Source organism: Pelophylax lessonae, assembly GCF_965119305.1.
Source record: "Pelophylax lessonae genome assembly, chromosome: 4".
Classification (NCBI taxonomy): domain Eukaryota; kingdom Metazoa; phylum Chordata; class Amphibia; order Anura; family Ranidae; genus Pelophylax; species Pelophylax lessonae.
The window spans coordinates 637,744,321-637,757,605 of NC_138771.1; the positions used below are offsets into that span (position 1 = coordinate 637,744,321).

At 39.0% G+C, this 13,285-nt stretch overlaps 1 protein-coding gene across 2 annotated transcripts in view; it reads right to left on the reverse strand.

Moving 5' to 3' along the window:
• Positions 1–9,437, reverse strand: part of PLD2 (phospholipase D2) — a 148,867-nt gene extending 139,430 nt beyond the window's left edge. For both annotated transcript variants that reach the window (XM_082253318.1, XM_082253317.1), the window contains exon 1: positions 9,352–9,437. The gene's annotated coding sequence lies outside the window, so the exon portion shown is untranslated. The remainder of the gene's footprint in view (positions 1–9,351) is intronic.
• Between the last annotated feature and the right edge of the window lie 3,848 nt (positions 9,438–13,285).

Consider the following 13,285-nt stretch of genomic DNA (forward strand, 5'->3'; position numbering starts at 1 on the left):
TGAGATTTCTTTTCACTTCCTGTTGTGCCGCCTGGACAGGAAATTAAAGGGAAATCTCCCCCAAGGGGACACTGACTACTAAAAAATTAAAGTATATGTGAAGTCAATGAAAGCAAAGCTCATTATAAGTTTGTAAATTAAGGGGGGGGGGGGATAAAATTCCTGAATCTGTGATGTTCACCCTATTGGATAGTCAACTCACATACTCCTTGGCTCAATAAAAGATTGGCTGCAATACTCACCTTCAAGTTGAGGCTGTCCCCTTGCAGTACTGCCTCTAGATGTCCTCAGTCTTCCAGATGAAATGACATCCAGCATCATTCAACCCTTTTCCTCTCAGCAAACGGTGTCATGGACCCGCCCCCTGCCTGTGACTGGACTGGGATACTACTAGATTTTTTTTCCCCAGTACAGTAAAACCTTGGATTGCGAGCATAATTCATTCTGGAAACATGCTTGTAATCTAAAGAACTCTTATATCAAAGCGAATTTCCCCATAAGAAATAATGGAAACTCAGATGATTCGTTCCACAATTATTCACTTTATAGTCTATATACAAAGATTATAGCAATGTGATAGGTTGTGTAACCATAAAATGTCCATCCACAATATGCAGCCTTCCCAAGGGGGATTAGAAGCAAAATCTAGCAGAGCTACAGAATATGAGAGATGAGAGGCGCCTCTAAGTGTAGCAATATGGTTACATTTAATGAAGGTTCAATATTTAGCAACTCACATGGTTGATGATTCAAATAGGCAAACCTAAGTATGCAGGCATCCGGCGTAAAGCTGTCCACATAGACCATCCTCTGAACCACCGACTCTCCCCAATGTCAGTCTGCAATTATGACCAGGAAGAATAGCCTGCAGTAGAGTGATCTGAAAGTGAGGCTTTAAATCACTCGTTGAGTGCAGCGGAGAAGGGATGATGAAGATGGCTGTGCAGAGGACGGTCTATGTGGACAGCTTTACCCCGGATGCCTTCATACTTAGATGTGCCTGTTTTAATCATCAACCATGTGAGTTGCTAAATATTGAACCTTCATTAAATGTAACCATATTGCTACACTTTAGAGGCTCCTCTCTTCTATTTTATACATGACGCTACGTGTATATCAAGACATCGCTTGTATATCAAGTCAAAATTTATTTTAAAAATTTGCTTGTCTTGCAAAGCGCTCTCAAACCAAGGTTTTACTGTATTTCTCTTCCCCAGTCTCAATAAAAACCAGCAGTTATTTTTTTTTCTCAGTTATTTGTATTCCATAGTTGCCAACATTTAAAAAAAATTTCCAGGGACACTTTGCAGCACAGCTATCAATTACCACACCCACTTCCCAGAAGCTCCGCCCACTCTGCATAATTAACCTCGCCCACTTATCAGATTATAGGGTTTACTTAATATACAGAGAATTACAGGAAATTAAAAAGGGAATTTCAAACTTAAGGCCACAGTAGCAGAGTTGGAATAATTCTCCCATTCAGCTGCACTACTTCTGTGTAACATTTATGGGGAGCCCGATTAACAGGCGCTTCCAGGGACAATATAAATTACCTGGGGCAGGCTCCTATTTGCAGGGACTGTCCCAGGAAAAAAGGGACAGTTGGAAAGTATGGTATTCCCAGAATTTCACATCATTGCTTTCAAGAAAAGTGCTGGAATGCCTAGAACACAAATGCACGCCCTGAAACGTGAGTGGTTTTGACAGCTCCCCCTAGTGGCTAGGGGACAACTATGCCAAAATGTTACAGCCCATTCCGCCAGGTTGCTGAAGGATAAGTTCACCTTTCATAACATGTTACACCCATATGCAGGAGGGGGGGGGGGGGGACATGTTATGAATGCACCGGCTCCCACACCTCCCACTCCTCCGCTGTGACAGCAGGCGTCACTCATTCACAGCGCTCCATGGATAAAAAAAAACTACAATCCCTGCAGCCTTAGCAGCTGTCAGCTTGTAGTTCTCAATTAATTACCACGGCACTGTGAGCACTCTGGGGGTTCATTCATTCTTCCTGTCAGAATGTATCAGATTCTTCGTACGGGGTGTACGGGATGTGCAGGATGTACAGGGATGTATGGGGTATGTATGGGGTGTATGGGGATGTATGAGGGATGTATGGGGTGTGCAGGATGTACGGGCTATGTATGGGATATGTACAGGGTATGTATGGGGTGTACGGGGATTACAGGGTGTACAGGGATGTACGGAGCGGTATGGGGAATGTACAGGGTGTACGGGGAATGTATGGGGTGTACGGAGTTGTATGGGGAATGTATGAGGTGTACGGCGGGGGATGTGCGGGGATGTATGGGGTGTACGGGGGATGTATGGGGGATGTATGGGGTGTACGGGGGATGTACGGAGAATGTATGGGGTGTTCAGGGAAGTACGGAGTTGTATGGGGAATGTATGGGGATGTATGGGGTGTATGGGGAAGCAGAGACATGACATCAGATACAGTCAGGTCCATAAATATTGGGACATCGACACAATTCTAATCTTTTTGGCTCTATACACCACCACAATGGATTTGAAATGAAACAAACAAGATGTGCTTTAATTGCAGACTTTCAGCTTTAATTTGAGGGTATTTACATCCAAATCAGGTGAACGGTGTAGGAATTACAACAATTTGTATATGTGCCTCCCACTTTTTAAGGGACCAGAAGTAATGGGACAGATTAACAATCATAAATCAAACTTTCACTTTTTAATACTTGGTTGCAAATCCTTTGCAGTCAATTACAGCCTGAAGTCTGGAATGCATAGACATCACCAGACGCTGGGTTTCATCCCTGGTGATGCTCTGCCAGGCCTCTACTGCAACTGTCTTCAGTTCCTGCTTGTTCTTGGGGCATTTTCCCTTCAGTTTTGTCTTCAGCAAGTGAAATGCATGCTCAATCAGATTCAGGTCAGGTGATTGACTTGGCCATTGCATAACATTCCACTTCTTTCCCTTAAAAAACTCTTTGGTTGCTTTTGCAGTATGCTTCTGGTCATTGTCCATCTGCACTATGAAGTGCCGTCCAATGAGTTCTGAAGCATTTGGCTGAATATGAGCAGATAATATTGCCTGAAACACTTCAGAATTCATCCTGCTGCTTTTGTCAGCAGTCACATCATCAATAAATAGAGAACCAGTTCCATTGGCAGCCATGCATGCCCACGTCATGACACTACCACCACCATGCTTCACTGATGAGGTGGTATGCTTTGGATCATGAGTAGTTCCTTTCTTCTCCGTACTCTCCTCTTCCCATCACTCTGGTGCAAGTTGATCTTGGTCTCATCTGTCCATAGGATGTTGTTCCAGAACTGTAAAGGCTTTTTTAGATGTTGTTTGGCAAACTCTAATCTGGCCTTCCTGTTTTTGAGGCTCACCAATGGTTTACATCTTGTGGTGAACCCTCTGTATTCACTCTGGTGAAGTCTTCTCTTGATTGTTGACTTTGACACACATATACCTACCTCCTGGAGAGTGTTCTTGATCTGGCCAACTGTTGTGAAGAGTGTTTTCTTCAGTCATCCACCACAGTTTTCCGTGGTCTTCTGGGTCTTTTGGTGTTGCTGAGCTCACCGGTGCATTCTTTCTTTTTAAGGATGTTCCAAACAGTTGATTTGGCCACACCTAATGTTCTTGCTATCTCTCTGATGGGTTTGTTTTGTTTTTTTTCAGCCTAATAATGGCTTGCTTCACTGATAGTGACAGCCAGTGGCGTATTTAGGTTTTGTGCTGCCCTAGGCCTGACTAAACTTGTGCACCCCCAAATTTAAATATGGCCAACCCCTTCCTGTAAAGGCCACACCCCTTCTTGTTTATGACCCGCCCTGTCATCTTTAAACCACAGACCACAGCCACAGTCTATCAGTGCAGCCTCATTAGTTCCCATAAGTTCAGCCTCATCAGTGCCCATCAGTGCAGCCTCATCAGTGCCCATCAGTGCAGTTTATCAGTACCCACCATTGCCGCCTTATCAGTGGCCATTAGAGCAGCATATTAGTGCCCATCAGTACAGCCTATTAGCGCTCATCAGTGCAGCATATGAGTGCCCATCAGTGCCTGGGGGCAGAGGGGAGTAGGCGGAGCATTTGGCTGCAGTGCCACACTTATTAGCATTGGCGGCCATCAGGCCAGTTGTGTTAAGTGTGGTCGGCGGCCTGCGGTCTGTCCGAATGTCCTGACCGGCCGGTATTATCATACTGGTAGGTAGCAGTGTGACCGCTTTATGGGGGTACCAGACTGATTTGCCTCCTGGACCCTGCTCTCCGGCCCAACTCACCACATAAGACTGGCACTATACAAAAAGTCTAGCGCAAGCTGGCGGGGACCCTTTTTGTGCCGGGAGGAGGCTGTTTTTTTTCATGCACGGTGCAGCTTTTGCTGCCCCCCCCCCCCCCTGCAAAGTGCCGTCCTAGGCCTGGGCCTTGTTGGCCTAGGCCAAGATACAGCACTGGTGACAGCTCTTTGGATCTCATAATGAGAGTTGACAGCAACAGATTCCAAATGCAAATATCACACTTGAAATTAACTCTGGACCTTTTATCTGCTCCTTGTAAATGGGATAATGAGGGAATAACACACCCCTGGCCATGGAACAGCTGAGCAGCCAATTGTCCCATTACTTTTGGTCCCTTAAAAAGTGGGAGGCACATATACAAACTGTTGTAATTCCTACACCTTTCACCTGATTTGGATGTAAATACCCTCAAATTAAAGCTGAAAGTCTGCAGTTAAAGCACATCTTGTTTGTTTCATTTCAAATCCATTGTGGTGGTGTATAAAGCCAAAAAGATTAGAATTGTGTCGATGTCCCAATATTTATGGACCTGACTGTATCTGCTGATCACTGGTGAAATACTTTCCAGGCTCTAGAAACCAACAATTAGAAATGCACATTTTTTCACCTGCAAAAAATAATTTTTTGTGAAAAGGTGAACTTATCCTTTAAGCCGGTTCCAGCCAGAGAGAGATCTTCCTTATCAGGCTCTTAGGAATTCCAGGTACATTTATCCAGATTGGACCAACTATTGTAAGTACAGACCATAACATTGCCTCTGGAAGCTGTAAATAACTCTACTACACATTTCTACTCCAGAGATCCCCACTAGTTTCCTGCGCGGAGCGCCCCCGTCTTGCTGCATTTTAACACAGGAGGTCACCCGCTAGGGTGCCATTCAGAAATTGCTTTGCAATTTTTCATAGAATGCAAAGCATCCATTATTGGATGAGGTGGCGAGATATTGAAAATAATAATAATTATACTAAGAAAAACAAATATATAATAATAAAGAATAATAAAATTAATTAAAAATTAAAATTAATAAAAATAAAAATGAATAATTGATGTTGTTAATATTAAATTGGGAAATAATAGAAAAACAATAATAAAAAAATAATGAAAAAAAGAGATGATATTTTTCTTTTTTTTTAATTTATATGTTTTCTCAATTTTATTATTTCTCAATTTAAAAATAATATTAACAACAATTATTATAAATAATATTTTTATTCCTATTTATATTTTTTTATTCTCATTTTTATTTATATTTTTCCTAAACGTATTATTTTGTCTTTTTTTTTTTTTTCCCAAACAAGTTTATTTCAATTAGAAAATCAGAGAATACAAGGTTTGGCAACATTTCTGAAATGACAATATAAAGTAAGACAATTACATATTGACATGTTGAACAGTTCAAAATACTTGTAAAGGAATAAAGGAAAAGATGATATGGAAGCAAATGAAGCAAATTGCTTTTCTTAATATTATCATCATCCTCATTAGTATCATTAGTATTATTATCATTATTATTAATAATAAAATTGAGAAAATATAAATTAAAAAAAAATAATATTTTATATTTTTTCTTAAAATTGTATTATTGTTTATATCAATATTATTATTTAAAAAAACAAAATAAATAAGTTCAATAAAAAATATAAATAAAAATTATTATCATTATTATTAATAATAAAATTGAAAAAATATAAATAAAAATTATATTTTTTTCTTTAAAATGTATTCTTTTTTTATTATATTAATAAAAACAACAAAAAATGATAAGTTTAGGAAAAAATTTAAATAAAAAATTTTATTAATAAAAACAAAATAATAATAATAATAATAAAATGATAAGTTTAGGAAAAAATATAAATCAAATTTTTTTATTAATATTAATAAAAACAAAATAATAATAATAAAGAGAATAATACACAAAATGATAAGTTTAGGAAAAATATAAATAAAAAATATTTTTATTAATAATAATAAAAACAAAATATTAATAATAACAATAATAATAAGGAGAATAATAAAACTAAAGAGAATTAAAATAATAATAATAATAATAATAATAACAATAATAATAATGAGAATAAAAAATATAAATAATAACAAACAACATTGAGAAAATATAACAAAATAAAAAAAAATTGAAAAATATAAATAAAAATAAAATTCAGAAAATTTACAATAACAATTACGAACAACTACAACATCTGCAGGTGGCATATATTATAACCACATCCAGGAAGACATGGGTGAGTCACAGTAGAGTAGGACCTAAAATGATGATTAGACAGGCGGCACAATAGGGAGGTGTGGCAGTACAGGAGCCAACGTGCTCTAATAAAAGGAGAGGGACTAGAAGAGATGAATGATTTCTGGGGGTGACACCGTGCCGTGTACACAGCTGCGTGTCCCCATACACATCATAGCACAGCACGGTGTGTACATACATAGGTGGAGCAATCTACCACAGACAGGACTGTCCTCATTCCAGGATCAGTATTCAGGACTCTGTACATAGCGCTTTCCTCACTTCTCCCGCTGCGACCACATTTATCTTGCATGAACCTTCTACACAGAAATCAGAGTGAGCCCCCAATCACACCGGGCCAACCTGTTAAATCGGAGCCTTTTGCCGGCAACAGCACCGTCTGAATCTGTGTGGTGCAGCACCGATTCCCAAAAGTAGTTTCTGCACTACTTTTGGCAACTTCAGGGGCGATTTCATGCACAGATGTCTATTGAAATCACCCCCGAAGTCACCAAAAGTAGTAGGGACTACTTTTGGAAATTGGTGCAGCGCCACAAAGTGAAAATTCAGCTGAAGTCGCACAATTTCAGACCCACCCATAGTGTGAACGTAGGCTAAGGACCCTTTCACACTTGTGCAACCTAAAAGTCACGCGATTTAGACTGGACTGAAGCAATGTCTATGGACCTCAAAAACGCATCAAAGTCAGACCAAAGTAGTGCAGGGACTACTTTGAAGTCGCTGAGACTTGAAGTCGCACAGATAGGAACGGTATTCAACACAGCCAAGATCAAAAATCATAATCCGGGGTTGGTATCATCCATTGAGAGGTAATGGAAAATCCACAATTATTCCATAATCCAGTGACTGTAGAGATGTGTTCATGCCCCCCCCCCATAAATGTTCTGCACACCGTAATGCCATTTCCAGCTATTCAATCACAGTATGCAGTCGTGCAGGTATTATCTCTAAGGTACTGGTCCATTATTTAAATAAATAAATAACAAAAAAAAAAAAAAAAGGGGGGGGGACAACCTGTGTGATCAATCTCCAATGGAAGCAGACAGTGGGAGGGGTATTTGTTGCATGCTGGTGTAGTAGTTGATGCTCAGAACAGACTTCCAGCAGAGGTAGTCAACAGTTAGTGGGGTGCTTGGGACACTCCACCTACTGCTGGGACAAACTTACCTCTATAAAATAAAAAAAAATAAAAAAACACTACCAAACAAGAAGCAAAAAGGAAGGGGGGGGGGGGGGTTATAAAAAAATATCTAAAAAAACAAACAAAAAAAAAACAAAAAAAAGAAGAAGAAACCAAAAAAGGAAGAAGGGGAGGTTCTACCCAAAAAAAAAAAAAATGAACTAGAAAAAGAAAAAAAAAACCCACAAAACAAAAAGAAAAAGGAAGAGGGGAAGGTTATACAAAAAAATAAAATGAACTAGAAAAAGATAAAAAAAAAACCCACAAAAGAAAAAAAAAAAAAAGGAAGAGGGGGAGGTTATAAAAAAAAAATGAACTAAAAAAAAAGAAAAAACAAAAACACATAACAAAAAAAAACAAAGGAAGAGGGGAGGTTATATAATAATGAACTAAAAAAAAAAAAAAAAAGGAAGAGGGAGGAGGTTATAAAAAAAAAGAAACTATAAAAAAAGAAAAGAAAACCCAGCACAAAACAAAAAAATTAATAAAAAATATGAAACAAAAAAATAAATAAAAATAAAAAAAAAAACGAAGAGGGGGGGAAGTTATAAAAAAATAATAATTTTTAAATAACTGAAAAAAAAAACATAACACAAAAAAAAAGAAGAAGAAGAAAACCAAAAAGGAAGAAGGGGAGGTTCTACAAAAAAAATGAACTAGAAAAAGATTAAAAAAAACCCCACAAAACAAAAGAAAAACAAAAAAAGGAAGAGGGGGGAGGTTATAAAAATAAAAAATGAACTAAAAAAAGAAAAAAACACAAAACAAAAAAAGACAGAAGGAAGAGGGGAGGTTATATAATAATGAACTAAAAAAAAAAAAAAAAAAAAAAAAAAAAAAAAAGGAAGAAAGAAGGAAGAGGGAGGAGGTTATAAAAAAATAAACTATAAAAAAAGAAAAGAAAACCCAACACAAAACAAAAAAATAAATAAAAAAATACGAAACAAAAAAATAAAAATAAATAAAAAACAAAAAGGAAGAGGGGGGAGGTTATAAAAATAAACTATAAAAAAGAAAAAAACAACACAAAAACAAAATAAATAAAAAATACAAAACAAAAACAAAAAAAGGAAGAGGGGGGAGGTTATGAAAAGAAAGTAAACTATAAAAAAAAGGAAAAAAAAAAACAAAAAAAAATAAAAAAAAATAATTATTAAAGGGGGGGGGGTTATTAAAAAAAAAAAAAAAAGACACCTTACATAACAAAATGGGACAGACTGGTCTTTTTGAGCAGACTGCTTGGTCTTTTTTCTGCCGTCACTCTTCTATGTTTCCAGTCTTGGCTGCCTTTAGAGGAGTCAGGTTTGGGGATTGCTGCTTCCATCAGAGCCTTGTCACACAGGTGTTTTGCTGCAATGAGTCCCATTTAGAGTTGAGTGTAGAGTGCTGGAAGGTGGTGGCACTGCGTCACATGTACTCTGATTGGTATTCAGCTCCTAGCGGGGGCTCTCATCACGTGGAGGGAGAAGCGCTGAGTCTGCAGTGCCGCACTCCTCACTCGGTAGTATAAAGGGGGGCTCACCCCCTGCACTCCCCCCGCCCTAATAATGCCCCCCTGCACTCCCCCCCTAATAATGACCCCGTACAAGGATGACACACACACCAACCTGGGTTGTCACCTGAGGTCCCCTGTGCTGTTCCTGCACTCAGCAGACATACCAGTCCTCCTTCATCAAGAAAGTGCAGGGCTGATGCTGATCTCATTCTCTCCACACCCCTCCCCTCCGCTGTGCTACAATCCCAGAACACACAGCAACGCCCAGACACGGGAGGGAGGGGGGGGGGGAGTGTCATGGTGCTCCACTCTAAGCAGAGAGAGTACACACTGCAATCTTCAAACACCAATACACCCAGTACAGGCACTGGGGGGAGATACTAGGACTGGAGAGTGCAGAATCTGGTGCAGCTCTGCAGAGAAAGAAATCCGCTTCCAGGTTTTATTGTCAAAGCTTAACTGAACAAGCTGAAGATAGAAACTGATTGGTTACTGTGCAGAGTGCTCTGATCTGAGTATAACAACCCCAATGTTTATAAATAATGTTACTTTGTATCTCTCTCTATCTCCCGTCTGATCAATGTTTATAAACAATGTTACTTTGTATCTCTTTATCTCCCGTCTGATCAATGTTCATAAACAATGTTACTTTGTATCTCTTTATCTCCCGTCTGATCAATGTTCATAAACAATGTTACTTTGTATCTCTTTATCTCCCGTCTGATCAATGTTCATAAACAATGTTACTTTGTATCTCTTTATCTCCCTCCTGATCGATGTTTATAAACAATGTTACTTTGTTTCTCTCCATCTCCTGTCTGATCAATTTTTAGGGACAATGTTACTTTGTATCTATCTCAATTCTGATCTATGTTTATAAACAATGTTACTTTGTATCTCTCCATCTCCCGTCTGAACAATGTTTATAAACAATGTTACTTTGTATCTCTATCTCCCATCTGATCAATGTTTATAAACAATGTTACTTTGTATCTCTATCTCCCGTCTGAACAATGTTTATAAACAATGTTACTTTGTATCTCTCCATCTCCCATCTGATCAATGTTTATAAACAATGTTACTTTGTTTCTCTCTATCTCCCGTCTGATCAATGTTTGTTAACAATGTCCTTTTGTATCTTTCCATCTCCCGTCTGATCAGTGTTTATAAACAATGTTACTTTGTATCTCTCTATCGCCCGCCTGATCAATGTTTATAAACAATGTTACTTTGTATCTCAATCTCATGTCTGATCAATGTTTACAAACAATGTTACTTTGTATCTCTCCATCTCCTGTCTGATCAATGTTTATAAACAATGTTACTTTGTATCTCTCCATCTCCCATCTGACCAATGTTTATAAACAATGATACTTTGTATCTTTCCATCTCCTGTCTGTTTAATGTTTATAAACAATGTTACTTTGTATCTCTCCGTCTCCCGTCTGTTCAATGTTTATAAACAATGTTACTTTGTATCTCTCCATCTCCTGTCTGATCAATGTTTATAAACAATGTTACTTTGTATCTCTCCATCTCCTGTCTAAACAATGTTTATAAACAATGTTACTTTATATCTCTCTCTCCCGTCTGATCAATGTTTATAAACAATGTTACTTTGTACCAAGATTCTGTGTGCTCCAGTCCTAGTAAATCTCAGTGTGTCAATAAATCACATCCATGGCAACTAGCTGACCAGGGAGCCCACCTTGTAAAGCCATCTGTGATAGTTATCCCACCATGCAATGCTTCTGGTTACCACCAGAGGGAGATTCACCCAAGTTTGGATGGCTGGACATACACAGGCTGATATACACCAAACAGCTATAACATTATGGGGTTGATTTTCTAAAGGCAAAGAGACTTTGCCAGTAGGGTTGAGCGAACACGGACTGTATTATTTGTGTTCGTACCGAATAATTGTTTTTTTGTTACCCGAACACAGACCCGAAAACTTTACTGTATATTCGGGTAAAAATCCGTGTTCGGTCGTTTATTTCCGGGTTTTGCATGCATTGGCGCGCTTTTCATGGCAGGCTTTCAACAGCCAATCAACAAGCGTTTAACTGGTGTCCCTTAAGCCATCCCAGCCATGCCTACAAATGTATTAGTAGCTGTGATTGGCCATCTGAAGCATGTGACCAAGTCTTTATAAGTCCGAGGCAGCGCCGCTGCGTCATTCTGCTGTGTTAGTTCAGGGACAGAGCACACATCATACATGCTGGCTGCTGATTAGGGACAGACAGGCAAAAAAAACATTTGTGATAGAATTGAGGGACAGGTCGGAGTGTGTTAGGCAGGGCGAGTTGTAGGCATTTTAGGGCGAGGCTGCTGATTTTTAGGGTCAGTTTTCTACGATGGATTTTGCTGTGTGGGTGGGGTTTTCAGTGACCGATCTACGATCTTATCAATCCATTTAGGGAGAGGCTGGAGATAGGCAGGTGTCAGTGGTCCACATCGATTTTGCTGTGTGTGGGGTGCAGTGAACACAATTTTTTTTGCCCACTGAGGAGGAGGGAGAAAAGTCTTTTTCTATCAGTCACTGTGTGCAGCGTTTGTCCTTCAGCTGTGCTGTGCTGACTGATCATACACTGCTGTGTTCAGTTCACATGTGCTATTATTGAGTGGTTTCAAAAATCATACACTTTTTTCTATTCCACTATTCAATATACAGCCTTGGGTTAAAAAAAAATTAAATTGTGGCCTGCAGCAGAGCTGAATGATATTTGGGTTTTTTGGGGTTCATCTCATACTTCTGAAGATTTGAGGGTGCTGCCTGTTCCAAACTCCTCCTACTCCTCATCCAGCCTTTTAGGGGTACAAACAATAGTAATTGGGGCCTAGTGTGGTTTTGTATGTGTGAGATACATACACTTTTTTGGATCATATTTCCTATTCCGCTATTCAATAAAAACCTTTGGGGAACAGTTAAATTGCGGGATAGTCTGTGTTGGTACGTGTGAGATCCACCTTTCCAAGTTTTTGGGGTTCATCTCATACTTCTGAAGATTTGAGGGTGCTGCCTGTTCCAAACTCCTCCTACTCCTCATCCAGCCTTTTAGGGGTACAAACAATAGTAATTGGGGCCTAGTGTGGTTTTGTACGTGTGAGATACATACACTTTTTTTGATCATATTTTCTATTCCGCTATTCAATAAAAACCTTTGGGGAACAGTTAAATTGCGGGATAGTCTGTGTTGGTACGTGTGAGATCCACCTTTCCAAGTTGTTGGGGTTCATCTCATACTTCTGAAGATTTGAGGGTGCTGCCTGTTCCAAACTCCTCCTACTCCTCATCCTGCCTTTAGGGGTACAAACAATAGTAATTGGGGCCTAGTGTGGTTCTGTACGTGTGAGATACATACACTTTTTTTTATCATATTTTCTATTCCGCTATTCAATAAAAACCTTTGGGTATCAATTAAATTGCGGGATAGTCTGTGTTGGTACGTGTGAGATCCACCTTTCCAAGTTTTTGGGGTTCATCTCATACTTCTGAAGATTTGAGGGTGCTGCCTGTTCCAAACTCCTCCTACTCCTCATCCTGCCTTTAGGGGTACAAACAATAGTAATTGGGGCCTAGTGTGGTTCTGTACGTGTGAGATACATACACTTTTTTTGATCATATTTTCTTTTCCGCTATTCAATAAAAACCTTTGGGTATCAATTAAATTGCGGGGTAGTCTGTGTTGGTACGTGTGAGATACACCTTTCCAAGTTTTTGGGGTTCATCTCATACTTCTGAAGATTTGAGGGTGCTGCCTGTTCCAAACTCCTCCTACTCCTCATCCAGCCTTTTAGGGGTACAAACAATAGTAATTGGGGCCTAGTGTGGTTTTGTACGTGTGAGATACATACACTTTTTTTGATCATATTTTCTATTCCGCTATTCAATAAAAACCTTTGGGGAACAGTTAAATTGCGGGATAGTCTGTGTTGGTACGTGTGAGATCCACCTTTCCAAGTTTTTGGGGTTCATCTCATACTTCTGAAGATTTGAGGGTTCTGCCTGTTCCAAACTCCTCCTACTCCTCATCCTGCCTTTA